Source organism: Lemur catta, chromosome 1, assembly GCF_020740605.2.
Source record: "Lemur catta isolate mLemCat1 chromosome 1, mLemCat1.pri, whole genome shotgun sequence".
In the NCBI taxonomy this organism is placed as follows: domain Eukaryota; kingdom Metazoa; phylum Chordata; class Mammalia; order Primates; family Lemuridae; genus Lemur; species Lemur catta.
The window spans coordinates 56,784,475-56,804,064 of record NC_059128.1 but is presented as its reverse complement, the minus strand read 5'-3'; the positions used below and the strand labels follow the sequence as shown (position 1 = coordinate 56,804,064).

The 19,590-nt window shown below is 39.4% G+C and overlaps 1 long non-coding RNA gene across 1 annotated transcript in view; it reads right to left on the bottom strand.

Annotated features, from left to right (window-relative positions):
- Positions 1-19,336, bottom strand: part of LOC123640463 — a 38,547-nt gene extending 19,211 nt beyond the window's left edge. The window contains exon 1 of the long non-coding RNA XR_006735982.1: positions 19,317-19,336. This is a non-coding gene — a long non-coding RNA (uncharacterized LOC123640463). The remainder of the gene's footprint in view (positions 1-19,316) is intronic.
- Between the last annotated feature and the right edge of the window lie 254 nt (positions 19,337-19,590).

Below are 19,590 nucleotides of genomic sequence, written 5' to 3'. Positions count from 1 at the left end.
GAGTCACAGTGTTACTAGGCTTGGGGCAGCCCTCAGTGCTGATACAGCTGCAGTGACCAAAGACCTAAATCACAACATTCAATTCCTGTGAATATGTGGAAAGCCTTCTCAGAAAGGACAGATTTAAACAAGCCCAGATTGCAAAGGCTGGAATAAGCACCTAACTCTTCAATGCCCAGATATCAACAAACATCCACATGCATCAAGAACATCCAGGAAAACACTACCTCACAAAACAAAGTAAATAAGACACCAGCGACCAATCCCAGAGTGACAGAGATATGTGACCTTTCAGCTGGAGAATTCAAAATAGCTGTTTTGAGGAAGCTCAATGAACTTCAAGATAACACAGAAAAAGAATTCAGAGTTCTACCAGAGAAATTTAACAAAGAGATTGAAATAATTTTTAAAAATCAGGCAGAAATTTTGAAGCTAATACATTCAATTGAGAAACTGAAAAATACATCAGAGCTTCTCAACAGTAGAATTGATCAAGTAGAAGAAAGAATTAGTGAGCCTGAATACAGGCTACATAAAAGTACACAGTCATAGAAGAAAAAAGAAGAAAAAAGATGACACACCTACGAGATCTAGAAAATAGCCTCAAAGGGGCAAATCTAAGAGTTATTGGCCTTAAAGAGGAAGGAGAAAGAGAGATCATGGTGGAAATTCAAAGAAATAATGACAGAATTTTCCAAACCTAAAGAAAGATATCAATATCCAAGTACAAGGTTATAGAAAACCAAGGAGATTCAGCCCAAATAAGACTATCTCAAGGCATTTAATAATTAAATTCTCAAAGGTCAAGGATAAAGAAAGGATCCTAGGCCAAGTTAGGAGGATTGCCTGAGGTCAGGAGTTCAAGACCAGCCTGAACAAAAGTGAGACCCCATCTCTACAAAAAATAGAAAAGTTAGCTGGGCATAGTGGCACATGCCTGTGGTCCCAGCTACTTGGGAGGCTGAGGCAGGAGGATCACTTAAGCCCAGGAGTTTGAGGTTGCAGTGAGCTATGATGGTGCCACTGCACTCCAGCCTGGGTGATAGAGCAAAATTCTGTTTCAAAAAAAAAAGAGAGAGAGAGAGAAAGGATCCTAAAAGTAGCAAGAGAAAAGAAATAAATAACATATAAAGGAGCTCCAATATGTCTGGCCCCAGACTTCTGAGCAGAAACTTTATAGGCCAGGAGAGGGTGGAATGCCATATTTAAAGTGCTGAAAGGAAAAAAAAATTCCATCGTAGAATATTATATCCAGCAAAAATATCCTTCAAACATGAAGGAGGAATAAAGACTTTCTCAGACAAACAAAAGCTGAGGGATTTCACCAACACCAAACCTATCTTATAAGAAATGCTAAAAGGAGTTCTTCAGTGTGAAAGAAAAGGATGTTAATAAACAATAAGAAATCATCTGAAGGTATAAAACTCACTGGTAAGAGTAAGTACACAAACAAATACAGAATACTACTAAAACATTGGAAAAACACTCCAGGACATTGGTCTGGGAAAAGATTTTTTATGTAATACCTCAAAAGCACAGGCAATCAAAGAAAAATGGGCAAATGGGATAACATCAAGCTAAAAAGCTTCTGCCCAGCAAAGGAAATGATCAACAAAGTAAAGAGATAACCCACAGAATGGGAGAAAATATTTGCAAACTACTCTTGACAAACGATTAACAACCAGGGTATATATGAAGTTCAAACAACTCAATAAGAAAAAAATCAAATCCAATTTAAAAATGGGCAAAAGAACTGAATAGACATTTTTCAACAGACATATGAATGGTCAACAGGTAAATGAAAAAATGCTCAACATCACTAATCATTGGAGAAATATGAATCAAAATTACAATGAGATATCATCTCACCCAGTCACCCAGCTTTTATCCAAAAGACAGGCAAGGATGTAGAGAAATGGGAATCCTTGTACACTGTTGGTGGGAATGTAAACTGGTATAGCCACTATGGAGAACTATATGGAGGTTCCTCAAAAGACCAGAACTAGAACTACCACATAATCCGGCAATCCCATTGCTGGGTATATATCCAAAAGAAAGAAAATTAGTATATTGAAGAGATATCTGCACTCTCAGGATTATTGCAGTACTGTTCACAATGACTAAGATATGAAATTAACTTGAGTTGATCCATCAGTGGATAAAGAAAATATGGTATATATACACAACAAAGCACTATTCAGCCATAAAAAATAATGAAATCCTGTCATTTGCAACAATGTGAATGGAACTAGAGGACATTACAGGAAGTAAAATGAGACAGGCCCAGGAAGACAAATTTTGTATGTTCTTAATCATATATGGGAGCTAAAATTTTTTTAAATTAAACTCATGGAGATAGAGAGCAGAATCATGGTTACCAGAGGCTGGAAATGGTCATGAGGAGTGGGGTAATAAAGTGGGGATGGTTAATGGGTACAAAAATACAATTAGATAGAATGAATAAGATCTAGTATTTGGTGTTACAATACACAATAGGGTGACCATAGTTAACATAACTTATTGTATATCTTAAAATAACTAAAAGAGTAGAATTGGAATGTTTCCAATACAAAGAAATGATAAATTCTTGAAGTGATGTATACACCAATTACCCTGATTTGATCATTACACATTGTATGCCTATATCAAAATATCACATATACCTCATAAATATATAAGTATTATGTACCCATAATAATTAAAAATAATTTTTTTTCAATTTGTAAATCCTCATTATCCTCTAAGGATACATTCACATACTCCTAGGTACCACAAATCCCAAACTAAGAACTGCATTAAAATTGACTCTGTGACTTTCAGGAATCTCGTATCACCCATTCAGATAAACATACAATGTAAACTAGCAGTTCTCAGTTATAAAGCAATGGCCAGAGAATTTAAAATAGGCTTATATTAATGTTCTTAGATTGTCTTTGAAATGAAAATCAACCTTTAAAAGTTATTAGCTAAATTATAGCTTTACTTACCCAGAGTTGCTGTCTTCAGCCAGTACCACACATTGAATGTATAATTTATAGAGGGGAGAGGAAAGCTACATTACCATCATTGGCAAAACTCTAGTTAACATGATCATGAACTTGCAGGGGGAAAAAAGTGGGACAAAGTAATCACAGGAAGTGTCAACCACCCATTTCTTTCTTCTCTCCATCTCTTCCCATCTTGCCTCTCCCCACCTCTCACTTCCAACATGTTTGAATTGACTGACATTCCTTGGAGGTATGAGGAAGTGGGGATGGTAGTAGTTTGCATGTTAGTGTAGAGGTCAGAGGACCAAGGCATTAAATTCTCATCTTCTAAGTTTCAAAAACCTTAATCCACATAAAGGACTGGCAATAATTGGAAGTCAATGAGGTCTAGATTTTCCACTCTCTGTACCAGCCCCTCATTCTAGACTAAAAAACTCTTTGAGTTAAGATAAGAAAAGAAGTTTAGAAAGAAGAGTAAGGGGACTTAGAAAGTTAGACATAAGCATCAGAGGGGATCAGGAAATCTAACTTAAAGTTTGGGTATCTCAAGGTAGCTGAGATTTGTGCTCTGATTCCTGTCTAGAATTTTGAAAGTCTCACAGATGTGCTCTGCCCATAAGTACCTGGGGTGGGGATAGGGGCAATAGAAAAAGACCTAGGGAAGATATAGATGTTGGAATTAGCCAACAAGCACTTTAAAAACTGCCACCCACAGATCCAATAAACTCTACAAACCCATAAGCACAAAGGAAACTAAACCTGTTCATATCATAGCCAACTGCTGAAAACCAAAGAGAAAGAGAAAACTTTTAAAGCAGCCAGAGGAAAAGATGCATTACATTTAAGAAAACAACAATAAAGATTACAAATGACTTATCACCAGAAACAATGCAAGTCAGAAGACAATGGAATGACATCTTTACAAAGTGCTCAAAGGAAAAAAAAATCTCAACCTAGAATTCTATGCCCAGTAAAATATTCTTCCAAAATGAAGGAAAAATCAAGACATTTTCAGATTTCAGAGAATTGGTTCCCAGCATACATATGCTGCATTTAGAAATGTTAAAAGAAGTTCTTCACTCATGGATTGGTAGAATCAACATTGTTAAAATGTCCATAGTGTCCAAAATGATTTGTAGATTCAATGTAATCCCCATCAAAACACCGTCATATTTCACAAATCTATAAAAAATAATTCTATGCTTCATTTGGAACCAAAAAAGAATCCAAATAGGCAAAGTAATCTTAAGCAAAAAGAATAAATCTGGAGGCATCACATTACCTGACTTTAAATTATACTACAAGGCCATAATAACCAAGACAACATGGTACTGGTATAAAAGTAGAGATATAGATCAATGGAACAGAATAGAGAACCCAAATATAAAACCATCTACTTACAACCAACTGATCTTCAACAAAACAGACAATAACACACACTGGGGAAAGGAAGCCCTATCCAATAAATGGTGCTGGGGAAACTGGACAGCCACATGCAGAAGAATGAAACAGGACTCCTGTGTCTCACCATATACAAAAATTAACTTAAGATGGACTGAAGACTTAAATGTAAGGCATGAAACCATAAAAATTCTGGAAGAAAATGTAGGAAAAACTCTTCTAAATATATACCTAGGCAAAGAATTTATAACTAAGACCCCAAAGGCAAATTCAGCAACAATAAAAATAAACAAATGGAACTTGATTAGATTAAAAAGGTTTTTCACAACAAAAGAAATAATCAAAAGAGTAAATAGACAATCTACTGAATGGGAGAAAATATCCTCAAACTATACATTCAATAAAGGGCTAATATCCAGAATCTACAAAGAACTCAAACAAATCAGCAAGAAAAAAATAAGTAATACCATTAAAAAATGGGCAAAAGACATGAACAGAAGTTTTTCAAAAGAAGGTAGACAAATGGCCAACAAACATATAAAGAAATGCTCAATATCACCAATCATCATGAAAATGCAGATTAAAACGACACTGAGATATCACCTTATCCCTGTCAGAATGGCCATTATTAAAAAGTCAAAAAATGATAAATGCTGGCATGGATGCAGAGAGAAATGAACACTTACACACTGTTGGTGAGACTGTAAATTGGTATAACGTCTGTGGAAAACAGTATGGAGATTCCTCAAAGAAATAAATGTAGACTTACCACTCAACCCAGCAATCCCACTACTTGGTATCTACCCAAAGGAAAAGAAATCATTTTATCAAAAAGACACCTGCACGCATATGTTTATTACAGCACAATTCACAATCACAAAGATGTGGAATCAACCTAAGTGCCCATCAATTCATGAGAAGATTAAGAAAATATGGTACCTATATGGAGTACTACTCAGCCATAAAAAGGAATGAAATGATGTCTTTTGCAGCAAGTTGGATAAAACTGGAGACAATTATCCTAAGTGAAGTGTCTCATAATTGGGAGCTAATTAATGGGTACACATAGGCACAAAGAGACGTAAAGGTCACCGGAAATCAAGAAAGGGAGATGGGGGAAGAGGAGAGGGGTAAAACCTACCTATCAGATACAATGAACACTATTTGGATGATGGGCACACTAAAAGCCCTGACTTAAGCATTGTAAAATGTATCCACATAACAAAAACATTTGTAGCCTCTTAATATTTTAAAATTTTAAAAAAAGAAGTTCAGAATGAAAAGGAAATGATACCACACAGAAATTCAGTTCTGCGTAAACAAATGAAAAATTCCATAAGTAATAAATATGTGGGTAAGTATATAGGAGCCTTTTTTCTTGTTTCTTAATTTCTTTCTTTTTTTTTTTTTTTTTTTTGAGACAGAGTCTCACTTTGTTGCCCAGGCTAGAGTGAGTGCCGTGGCGTCAGCCTAGCTCACAGCAACCTCAAACTCCTGGGCTTAAGCGATCCTACTGCCTCAGCCTCCCGAGTAGCTGGGACTACAGGCATGCGCCACCATGCCCGGCTAATTTTTTCTATATATATTTTAGTTGGTCAGATAATTTGTTTCTATTTTTAGTAGAGACGGGGTCTCGCTCAGGCTGGTCTCGAACTCCTGACCTCGAGTGATCCACCCGCCTCGGCCTCCCAGAGGGCTAGGATTACAGGCGTGAGTCTTAATTTCTTTAAAAGACAATTAACTAGTCCATCAACAGATAAATGGATAAACAAAATTATCTATTCAATGAAATATTATTTAGCCTTAAGAAGGAATGAAGTTCTCATAAATGCTATAACACGGATGAAACTTGAAAACATGCTAAATGAAATAATCCAGACACAAAGGACAAATATTATATGATTCTACTTACATGAGGTACGTAGAATAGGCAAATTCATAGAGACAGAAAGTACGCCAAATGTTTTCAGTGACAGGAGAGATGGAGGGATGGGGAGTTACTACTTAATGGCTACAGAGTTCCGGCTTGGGATGATGAAAAAGTTTTGGCAATAGTGGGTGTGGGTTGTGGTTGTACAACATTGTGAATGTAATTAATGTCACTGAAATGTACACTTATTAATAGCTTCAATGACAAATGTACAGTGAGTGATGCGTCACTTAACTACAAGGATATGTTCTGAGATATGTGTCATTAGGCAATTTTGTCATTGTGCAAACATCATAGAGTATACTTACACAAACCTAGATGGTATAGCCTACTGCCCAGGTAGGCTATATGGTCTAGCCTATTGCTCCTAGGCTACAAACGTGTAAGGCATGTGACTGTACTAAATACTGTAGGCAACTGTAACACAATAGTAGGCATTTGTGTATCTAAACATAGAAAAGGAACTCTTCAGCCATCATTAAAATCTTATGGGACCAATGTTGTATATGCAGTCCATCACTGACCAAAACATCTTTATGTGATACACGACTGTACTTTGAACTGAAGAATATTAGAAGGACTTCAGAAGCAAGGTTTTTCTAACCTTGTTCCATCCTTCTGTCTCTCACCCCTCTCTCTCCCACAAAGTGAGTCATAGAAACTAGAATTCCTCTTCCCTAAAGTAGGTCATAGAAACTAGAACTCTTCCTAAAGCGAGCCATAAAACCTAGAAAGGTCACTCTCTCCTTTCTCCCTTGAAGACCTGCATTCCAAAAGGGTCCTGCTCCATGCCCGAGGGGTTGGGGGAGAAATGCTACTCAAAGAGGCCTAGAAGAATCTGTGAAGACAGGCCTTGCTGGGTTCCCCCCTCAGTCTATCACCGTTAGATCATACCGTTTCATCCAATCACATTTCTACACATCAGTCCATTCTTCATCGAACCTAAGCATAAAAATAGACAGTTTTCCCTGGTTCTTTGGGTCTTCATTTCTGAAGTCTCCCATGTCACGTAAAACTTTGCTTAAATAAATTTGCTATGCTTCTTTGTTGTTAACCTGTCTCTTGTTATCAGAGTTTGGCCATGACCCTCATGATAGGTAGGGAAAGATACCATACCTTTCTACCCCTATAGCAGTTTGAGTTGGGTTTTCTGTCCCTGACAACCGAAAGGGTTCTAAATGATTTATTCCTAGTGAGGAGGGGTCTTATAACCTGGAGAGTAGATATATTTGCAAGTTACATTCTCAGAGGGGCAACCAGCATTAGCAAGAGAGGTTTACTGCTTAAATCAGAGATCAGTGAATTTTTCATGAAAAGGGCCAGAGAGTACATATTTTAAGCTTTCTGGGTCACATGGTCTGTTTTGCAAATATTCAGCTATGCTATAGCACAAAATCAGCCATAGATAATATGTAAAAGAATGAGTGTGGCTGTGGTCCAATAAAACTATGGACATTGAAAGTTGAATTTTGTGCAACTTTAATGTTACTTAATATTATTCTTGATTATTTTTTAACCATTTAAAAATGTAAAACCCATCCTTAGGTCATGAGCTATACAAAAACAAACAGTGAGTGGGATTTGCCCCACAGGCTGAATTTGCTGCCTCTGGCTTAGATTCTCATCTTTAGGTGAGGCAATGATCCTCTATTGCCCTCCCACTCACAGCAGGAAAGGTAACAGGTCTCCCTGGCTTCAAGTGTAATGAGAGCAAATAAAGTGGAAGGGACTTTCCAGGTTTCCTCCAACACTGTGATTGAATAGGAAAACAGCTCAATGGGAAGGGTAAAAAAAAATGCCTTATCTATCTTCTGAATTCCAGGTGCTTTTGGGATAAGCTATGAGTAGGGGTGTATTCTTTCTGAAAACAGATTCTTCCTGCCAACCCCCTTCAGGAACCGCAAGGCTTATACATAAGATTATAATTCTTTCTTAATCCTTAATATTCTTGCAGAGTGAGATCCACAGAGGTATCATTCCAATCTCTCCACTGTGTGAAGACATTGAGAGGAAAGATCTCCTTGGTTAGGAAGCAGCAGAAATTCTCTGAAATGGTGGGATAGTCAGCAAACTTAGGGAAAAAAGTCTTGAAGTAGGTGAAGAAGGGAGAAGTACATATCTTTCCTCCTTAGAATTAGACTATGGGTCGTGAAGAAGGAAGATCATCACCTAACACAGGTCCTTCTGAAGCAGTTGTTGGAAAATTCTCCTTGGCCCTCTGAAGTGGCACTGAAAAAAATTAACTCACAAAAGGCAGATTGATTGGAGAAAAGGCGTATAACTTTATTTAACATGAATACCCTGGAGCCTTCAGAATGAAGACCCAAAGAGGAAATTGTCCGTTTTTATGGTTAGGTTCAACAAAGTACGGACAGCTGTGTAGAAATATGATTGGACAAAGAGGGCAATGATCTAATGCTAATAGACTGAATGGGAAAACAGCATGGCCTGTCTGTCTAGATTCTTCTTGGCATTTCTTCCTTCTGGACATGGGGCAGGATCCTCTCTGGAATGGGGGTCTAATGACCTGCCGTCAAACAAGATAGGTCAGATCATTTTTTTATGGCCCATTTTTACACAGAAAGGCAGAGGGAAAGTTAAAGGAATATTTTTAGGTTCTATGGCTGGCTTTGGGGAAAAGGGGTTCTGGCTTCTATGACCACCTTGGAGAAGAGGGGTTCTAATTTCTATAGCTGGCCTCAAGGGACAAAGGGATTAAAGGACAGGAGGGCAGGAGAATGTCAGAAGAAAACTTTTGTTTCTGAGGTTAGTTCTGAGGCCTTCATTTAGGGTATTGTTTCTGGGCCCCAATACAGTTACAGGTCTTAGGGGGATATACAACTTTGATTTAATCAGAATAAGAAAAGAAATTGGGGGAGGAACAAAGGCAGCACATTTCAAAAACATAGGGTTGCAGATTTAGGAAATAAAAATATACCCAGTTAAATTTGAATTTCAGATAAACAACTGTCAACTGAAGAATGACGAGGTTCATAAATTTGGAAAGGAGAGCTTTATTTCTTGTATGGGGTTGCAGCCTGCAGTCTGGCCATCTTGCAGTCTGGGTAGCATAGCCTCCCGCTAGAAGCTGAAAGCAAGCACTTCCAGGAAACAGTAAAAGGGAACACGAATTTATGCTGAGCAGGGTGGCTGAATATACACATTTAACAAGCTATAGGAGGAGTCATGAATATTTATGCAACGGGAAACATGTGCATGCACAATTGACCTCCATGCAGCTTCATGGGACCCATGTTCTAAAAATGATGGCCGCGGCATGATCCAAGGGTGGAGTTTGGGGCCCCCTGAGGTCAAAAGGTAAAGCAGAGGACACAAAAACCCTCTCTACACAGCCTCTGTGGACTGGTCAGAATCACTGCCTGGTCGGTGGTCTCTTACCAGGAAAGAATGCAGGTCATATGTGCTGAAACCATAAAAAGGGAGGAGCAGTCATGAGGTTGGTTGAAATTAGCAGTAGAGCAAGTCTTTCCAAAGGGTTGGTTTCTGTTTAACCCTTAGGGAAGAAAGCCTAATGGCAGTGAGGGAGGGAGGGGTTTTAAGAAGGCGTGTCTGACCTCCCATCTCGTCATAGTTGGAAACTCATTTTTAAGGTTTCTCTGGGATCCCCTTGGCCAAAAGGGTGACCGTTCAATTAATGGGATTTTATTTTTATTTCTCACAACAAATGCCTTCTTAGTCTAAGTATGTCCCAAATATTACATCCTATATTCTCTCTGGTAACCCTACTGGCTGTGGTGAGAGAAGAAGCTGAGGTCTCCCAGCTCTGTCTGCAAGGAGGGAATTGGGACTTTGGGAAGCAACAGCTTCTGGGGGGCCCCAAATGGCTACCAGGAGCTTCTGGGGACTCATCAGTCACCCCTTTTTAGCTCTGATCTCTCTTACAAGTGTGGAATAAACACTTGTCATTTTGTAAAGGCACCATGTAACTGTGAGGCTTTTATGCCATGTGGGTAAAAGCTTGTGGCCCCCAATACCTTAAAAGAGCGTGAAAGGTAAGGCTGTGGCAATAAACTTCACCCATTTCCTGTCTCTTTGTTTCCCTCCTCTCCCCTCCCCTTTCTTCACCCTTCTCTCCTCTCTCTCTCTCTTCCTGCATTTTGGATACAGTCTTAACTAGTTTCTGCTTAAATCCCTTCTCAGATAAAGACTTAAAGAACCTCAAAAACAGCTACTTGGATGGGTGAATTCCTTTTAAATCCCCATTGAGTTCCAAAATAACACTGATTCTTTCATTGACTGAAACAAGGATTTCCCTTCCTCCAGCCCTGAACTAGCTATTCCCAAACTATAAATGTTCAATTACTTCCTAGACAGCAAATGTGCATTTTGCTTCCTCCATGCTATATATTTTCTGTGGTTTGCATTATTCGCTAAATACACTCAGACACTCTATTTACCTCTGACCGCAACTCTGAGACCTTTATGTGACTTTTCACCCTCTAGGAGCAGCCCAGATAAATCACTACTCAGCCATTTAGTACACAAAGAGAAGATTCCAATTTTCCAAATAAGGCCATTTATTTAATTTATTTGGCTGCTAGGGAGTTGTGAAAATGATGCTCATGTAGACTGGGAAAGAACACCACAAAGCCCTTCACGTTTTATCTCACCTCTGATGGGACAGTCCAAATATTCTTACCAGTTTCTCTTTTGAAAATTCATGAACCTTCTATTCTTTTGACTAGGTGGTAAATTCATGATTGTGTTCATTATATTGGTATTCTGTATTCCTTACACGGAAACTATAAATATTCTTGGCATCTATTCATTTTTTAATAAAAAAAAAATTTTAATGCAAATTCCACACACCCCCACCCCCAAAGGAGGAAATAAAACGCCTTAACCTTATGCCAACTGGCAAAGCTATCATTTTACAGAAAGCCAGTCAGATAATATGCAATTCTTCACAGGTGGTTAAATTTATTGTATATCCAAAAGACAGATCAATTGCTGCACTAGGAAATTGGAAACCTGAGTTCTGATTCCAGCTTTGCCCATAGGTAAGGCCATCATTAGTCAATAAGTTCCTCAAAGACAGAAATTGTGTCCTGTCCCCTATTTCTCTCTAGTTAATTTTTAACAAATAAATTAAACATGATCTATTAACCTAAAACATATAACGTTATAGACATAGATGAAGTCCCCCTTGGAGCTATTCAGTCCTTTCCCCACCAAAAATGCTATTATAATTCAACATGTATCTTCACCAAGCTATTTACCCACACCATAGAAAATATATATATAGTACTGATTTTTTTGTGGTTTCTTTTTTTTCATATAAGTAGTCATAGAGTACATACAACTCTACAACTTGCTCTTTTTATTCTACAATATATTTTTTAGGTCAATCCATGTTGATATGGATAGGTCTAATTTTTTTCCTCTGAATTTCTATGTAATATTTTACCATATAAATATACCACTTCCTACCTATCCACTTCTTGAAAAGGAAGATTTAGACTGTTTCCAAATTTTCTTGATACAAACAATGCTTCAGTCAACCCCGATGTATTCTCCCATACACGTGTGCCAGTTTTTCTAGAGCAGATACCTAAAGGGGAAATGCTGGGTCATAGGATATGAACATTTTCCATCTTAAGAGGTAATATCAAATTGTTCCCCACCCCCAAAGTCAGGGATCATTATACCATTTCCACCAGAAGCACAGATTAGCCTTTTTCCCAAAACTCAACAACACTCAATATTAATAGACTTTTCATTTTTGCCATACTAGTAGGTAAAAATAAAGTAATATCTTACATTTCTTCACTAGCTTAATGAGAGTGAATATCTTATCAAACGTTATTTAGTCTTTTATGTTTTCCTATTGTATGAACCCCATATTTATATCATCTACCCATTTGTTGTTTTATTTGTTCATTCCTTATTGATTTGTAGAGTTTTTTATATATTCTGGATACTCATCCTCTGTTACACCAGTTGCTTTTGTTCCATTTTTGAAACACCAACACCTAGCAGCATGCCTGATTCTTAGTTAAGAGATGGTAATTATTTGTTGACTACATGAGTAAATTAATGTGGCATAAAAGCCATATATTGAACAATCACTCTGTGGCTCCCAAGAGGACTATGGCACTTCTATCATTTATCTGTAAAGACCAGGCAAAGTAGGAACATTAACTGAGCCTTTAAACAGCATGCCCTACTCAGTTTTGAATCCCTAATTCTCAGGAAAAGGCCTTCTGTAGCATAATCACTCAATAAATGTTGACTGAATTAAAGACCAGAATGGAAGAAATCAAAAGAGCCTCCTCCCCCCTCACATGCTTGAGAGAACAATTTTCCATCCCATAATAAGTTAACAAAAATTGTAATAAAATCTGGCATGCAGCCAGTACAGAGCAGCCATCTCTGCTCCACTCAAAATCTCTTGATCTCCACAGCAAAAAAATGGAAAACGAGGTAGCCAGAATGGATACCTCACGAGAAAAGCAAATAGAAATAAAATGAATACTCCAAGCCACTTTGTGGAGAATTCAAGCTAAAATCAGATTGCTGCAGTCTGCTGTTTCTTCCACTGGAGGTCAGGGAAAGGACTGAGGGGCCAGGATTGCTCTCTTCGTGCCCCTCTCTTCCCGCCTTCCCTCCCCCACCTCTGTCTCAACACTCCCTTTTTTTCTTTCCAGAATGTTGTTCTTTTCTATAAAGTGTTGATCCCTGGATTTTCCTGGATTGTCATAATTTCTGTTGAAAGACTCACAGCAGAAATGCCACCCACATTCATATACATATAAATATGTTTCTTTTTTTCTGCTTTCTTGCTCCATCAAGGCTCTGTGGAGCTATTTGGTTTAATTATTTCTGGCACTTTGCCCATCAAAATGTGCAATTCTTCAAAAGGATGGAAATGACAGTGAATCTGCCTCCTCCCGAGCAATTGAGGTTTTCATTTGAATCCTGTTGTCTTGGAAACAAGTGAATTTCATCGAACATATGACCCCCACCCCCCACCCCCACCATAGTGGTTATCAGCTAGAGGCACAATTCCCCCACAGTCCATTCCCTGCCTTGTCCAACTCACAGCTTGGTTGGCTCCTGGAGTGCAACCAGAACGTAAGTCAAGCCTCACTTTGGATCCTACCCACATGGTTCTAGGCAAAATATATGACTTTTTGAGGCTCTATTTCCTTATGAAAAAATGGGAATAAAAGCAGCACCTTTCCATCTGTTCAGACTCACTGGGAAAATCAAAAGAGAAGATAGATATGAAAGAGCACTTTGGAAACTGTAAAAAACTAAACAAATATAATCACATACATGAATTACTATTTTCCTCCAAAGCAAATCATTAGATTTCAGCTCAGAGATGTATAAATAAGTTCCCTGGGTATTATCTTTTCCTAAGGGTAAAACAGACCACCCTTAAAGACCTACACACCTGCGAGCTGAAAATAAGCATTTGTAACCAGCGGTTTACTCACATTTTGGTCCATTATGCTAAATGACAAGTAACTCCACACAGACAGGAGGCAGAGGTGTGTGCCTGCTGTGGTTGACTGCTCAGCGCGCAGTACTAGGAGTAGCCTATCATTATTTCCCCTCCAGTCATCTCTGGCTGCATAACACTTAGATCCAAGCAATCCTCTTCTTCTGCTCATAATTTTATAAAACAGAAATTCAGAAAGTTCTTACTTTCTGGACAGTTCTTCTATGCTACATGTGGTGTCAGCTGGAGTGCCTTGGGCTGTAGGATCTGCTTCCAAGATGGCTTCTTCATTCACATGTCACTTTTCACTATTCCTTGGCCTCTCATTCTCTCTACATGGTGTCTCAATTTGCAACACCTCTCCACGTGGTTGAAGGTCTCACAGCATCGTGGCCTCAGGAGAGATGCTCTTGTGACATGATATCTGACTTCTAAGAGGCAGGAAGCAAAAGCTACTAGGCCAGTTAAGGGCTATGCCCAGAAATCACACAGCATCACTTTTGCCCTGTTCTACTGGTCAAAGCAGAAACAAAGCCTGTTCATATTCAAGGGGATGGAGAAATCAATTGCACCTCTTGATAGAAGAGAGGCAAAGTCACCTTGCAGAAGAGCACGTGGAATGGGAGATACTGTTGCGACCACCTCTGGAAGATGCACTCTGCTGTAACTTCCTTGGCACTTGTCATCCCTAGCAAGGCATCTCCCAGCTCAACCACACCAGGACTAAAAGTACCTGGCCAATAAAGCACCAGTACTAAGACTTTGACCATTGCCAGTTCTTATCATCAGAGCTTGGCGCTATCCAGGAGACAAGGGAGCACCTGCACATCAGATACAGATTCCTAGGAAACTCAGTCTGGATCACTCACATCTGGAATCAGATGACGTTACCACAGTCCTCTCCACATTTAAGCACATTTCTAGGCACACCTTGAAAACAGAAACCAGCCTGGTACCATGAAACTGTGATACCAAAGACCATGTTTATGTCTTGCTACACATATTTATCATGCATATGATCCTGGGTTAATTACATAGCCTCTCTGGGTCTAAGTTCCCTCATTTGGACAATAGGGATTTATACCTCTACCATTTTACCTTCCCACAATTGTTGATGTTATCAAATGAAATAATGTATGCAACCTGCTGCTTAAGCTATAAATCAGTATATCAATGTCAATTTTTATATCAGAGAGGCAATAGAGGCAGATTCTGGCTTTGCCTCTCCATGGATTTATGACTCTAAGTGAGTTTAATTAAATAATCTGTGCCTCCATTTCATCTTCCAAAAAGTCTGGTTTAATATGCCAGATTTTAAGCTATATCATAAGTCAGCATTTACATGCAAAAGCGCCAAACTACCTACCAGGAGAAAATGAATGCATATCGTAGCCACCATGGGGTAGACCTATGGAGTGTGTTTTTTTTTTTTTTTTTCATTTAAAATATTAAGCCAACATGGGAGAGCTAAGAGAGCAAGATACCTCTCCCATAGAAGAGTACATATATAGTAGTTTAGAGAGGGCTCTGGAACCAGATTTAGGGATTTATATCTTGATTCTACCTTTGATCAGCTGCGTAACCTAGTGCCAAATACCTAACTTCTGGCCTCTATTTCCTCATCTATAAAGTGAAGGTAATGATGTCACCTTCCTCATAGGGTTTTTAAATGACTCAATGCATTGCAAACAGTATATAAAAACATAATAAGCATTAATAACTGTTAGCTATTATTATTCATCTGTCTTTTTATATCTACAATGTATCTGGCAAAAGCAGGAAGGATCCCCAGCCAAAGTTTGATTTGAATGTCAAGATCAATGATGCCACACACACAAGAGGGTATGAAAAAGTTTATTACTTACATAATCGAGTCTCTAGCAAGGTCAGGGTGAGACTCTGAAGCAGATCCACAACTGCTTGAGAGAGCAAGAAGAGGAGACTGATGTGGGTTTTCACTATGGATAGCGGATAGCGCAGGGCTGGTGTTCCTGCCTAGGGGCAGGAGCTTGTGCGGTTTGAATCTCCCACCAACACCAAAGGTAGGGGGGCACTTTCTTATCAACTTGCCCAGATGTATGGCATAAGGGGGAAAAGGGAAGAGTAAAGGTTAAAAGCTTTCAGAAGTTAAATGGCAAAAAATAGAGTCAGGCTCTCATCATATCATCATGTAGGCCCTGCACATTTCTCACTAGGCTTACAAGTAAGCATAAAGGAAAGACTTCATAAGTAGCCCATTTCATAAACTCTATTTCTAATTTTAATAGTTTTTCAGCTAACGGTCTTGGGTTTTTGGAATAGACAATTATACTATCTGCAAAGAAACAGAATTTTCTATTTTCCCTTTTTAATAATTATACCTCTTATTTCTTTTCCTTATCTGAATGCATTGGCTAAAACATACAAATTTAAAAAATAATGGTGACAGTGGACATCTCTACCTCATTTATGGCTTTAACAGGAAGGCCTTTAGTATTTTGCATTAAGAATGATCTTAGCTATTGGTTTGGGATTGACTTTTTTCTATCATATTAAGAAAAAATCTCCATCTACCCTCTTAGATGTTATCAAAAATAACAATTTGTATCAAATGCAAATTATGAAATCTATCATGATGAACTTTCATTTTTTTCCATCTAAACTATTTGTTATGATCTCAAATATAGGATTTTCCACAAATTAATGGAATAGTTTTTTATTCAAGTGAATATTGTTGGACATAGAATTTAGGAAACTTGGACTTTAATTCCAGCCCATTTTACCAGATCCAAAATTTAAGACCCTTGTACGTTAAGCACTAGGACCAAAACTGAGGATTTTTTTCTTTGTGCCATATTTCAGGTGAGGGGAGAGCTAAAGGGACAAGGGACATGTATTTTAGACCTTTGCATAACCTAGCCTGGGATCCAAAGGAAAGTGCCCAATTTTTTACTTCTAATTATTCCAGGACTTGCTTGAAAGATGTTCATTCAGATTTTTACAGCCTGCATAAAAGACTTCTAAAAATTTTAGTCCTCCTCACTCTACAAGTATTTTAAAAGCTACCACATCTTCAATAATTCTTTCTCTGAATACTGCCGGGCTTTCTTCCTTTCCCTGAACTACCTCTGCTAATTTAGAAAAGTTGGCTGGTTTCACTTGGATAGCTTTCATGCCCCCTGTAAGGCACACTACCATACAGTTGCGAAGATGGGATCCTCCTCAGACTCATTGATGATTTCATCCCAGATCCCGCTGCGGAATTGCCAAATTTCCGGCTGGGAGATTTAGATTTACAGCATGAAGTTGGTCCCCATAAACCTGTCCAGCTACCCAAATCCTATTCCTCTCATCTAGTGAGAAACAACATGAGAGCAAGACCCACACATCCTTCCAGGTCAAGTCAAAAACCACAGAATGATGTTCAAGTTCTTCTATAAACCTTTCTGGATCAGCTGAAAAGCTCCCTAACTTTTTCTGCACATTTTAAGATCCCCCATTGAGAATGGAATGTGGACCCTCACAGGCTGTCCTGTGGGTCCTGGTACCTCCTGCAGAGGACGTATAGGGGGCACGTTAGGATTCCGGAGAGCGGAGGGAAGAGAGAGGGTGGACCATATGTTGCTGGGACTTCGGGCTCCTCTGGGGCTGAAGCAACAACCTGAGTCCCTTTACCTTCACCTGATTTCTGCCCAAAAATTTGAGGTTTGCCAAAGAGGCACTTGACCTTTTCCAGTCCCCCTGAGCTGACATTTTTCCAAGATTCCCAGTATTGGGGGCTACTCCTCAGATAAATAAAAGCTTGAACATAGGGAACCTCTGACCACTTTCCCTCCATTCTACAAATGAGATCTAACTGCAGGATGGTGTTCGGGTTAAGGATCCTGTTCTCGGGCCAAGATTCTCCCTCTGGCAGCTGGTGTTGGGGCCAGGCTGTATTGCAGGAAAAAACATCAAGTTCTTTCCGCAAAGGTTGTCGAGACCCAAGGCCTTCTAATTTTTTGACAGATATCCCGGGGAGAATTGGTAGGGATTGATGTCTCCTGTCCCATGGTTTCTACGAGGGAAAAAGAAAAGGGCAGACTCCCTACTGGACCTGGCATCCCCAAGACGGGCAGCACAGGGGTCAGAGGCTTCACTCTGACTCCCCGCTGTGTGAGGCCGGGCACCTTCTTTAAGCCGCAACCGCACCGCACCCACTGGTGACCAGATAGAGAGTACCCAGTCCCAGTGCATAGACCCTGACTGCAGGGGTACCACAGTCCCTTCCCCCCCACAGCCAGTGCCCTTGTCCCCATGCCCTGTGGCAGACATGGGAGGTCCCTACCCTCAATACCCAGTCTGTGCATTCCAGATACTTCCAATTGAAATTAAAGGCTATAGGATTTTTATTTTAATACTAGAAAATGTATCTTTATCTCCCTTTTTTAATGTCAAAACTTTAATTTTCCACTGAAACCAACATAATTATTTGTTTGTGCCCATGATAATAGTCTCAGTATAACAAAACCAACCATACCACCAGAATTAGAAGGGGGAGTATCTTCCCAGGAGAAAGGAAAGGTCTGGGCACAACAGCTAAGCAATACACACACAAGACTGGACTGTTTTCTTCTCCCCCTTGCATCTTTCTGCAGCAACTCAGAGCCCTCCATGAGGCCTTTCCTAGACATCGCTGGCCAAAAATGTAATAGCCTTTGAGGAGTTGAGAAGGCAAACCATTAGGGCATTAGAAGGAAAAAAAAAAAACAGTGATCTTTATTTAACTATTAACCAGTAAGAAAGACCATGGAGGGTCAGAGAAGTGAGATAAGCAAGAAAGCATTGCCTGGAAGTATAAAGTGACATGGTGTACTAGGAAAGTGACTCCTATGCAGTTGGGCTGCTCATGGGTACTGGACTGCAGCTGGGCCTCTCCTGCCTTCCTTACAATTCCCAGGTCACAGCAACAACTCTAGCACCCAGATAGCAGTGTTTGCATTGTGCCTGTAAAATAATGTGCTTGTCTTTGCTCTTCCCCAAGGTTCCACAAACCCTGATCAGAAGTGTCTGCTCCTCCAGGCTCAGCTGAGCAGCTGATTCAAATAAACCCCAGAAGCCAGAACGATGGCAAAACAACGTTTGGGGCAAAACTTTCCAAAATCCTCAGCCTGGCTGTTAGAAGGGTCAGAGATGGAGTGAGGGCTGGTAAGAGACTCCAATTTCCAGCAATGTGGGTTTACACCACACAGAAAATCCAATTGTTCACACTTTACCTCTGCCTGCCTCCTAGTTCCAGCATCTCTGTGATGTTTCAAGATAGTATCTACCTGAAACTGAGGGATATGTATGCATGAGACTTTTATTATCCCCATGTTACAAATGAGGAAAATGAAATTCAGAGAGGTTGAACAACTTGCCCAAGGGCACACAGCTAGTAAATGGATCACAGATCTGGCTGATCCTAGAGTCATATAGGCTTCATGCCAGCCTGAGATTAGAGGACACGGGGGACATCTACGAAATATCTGTTGTCAGAGAAGTTAACCATACCACAGAGTACAATACCTACTGTTTCAGTTAGGATGTTTTCAGCTGAGCATGGCAGAAAATCCAGGTACCAAGGCCTAAGCACAGAAGTCCAAGGTCAAGCAGCTGTAGCTGGGGTTCACTGGTAGCTTGGTGCTGGGGGTCCCTCTGGGCTCCACTTCTTGGTACGTCTCGTGGCTTTCTTCCTTGTGGTCAGGAGAAAAAATACCAAGTACCATGAGTATGTTTATGGGGGATGTGAGAAAAAAAAAATTTTTCAATATCAAGTACCAAAGAGCAACATCCAAAGGAAGAAA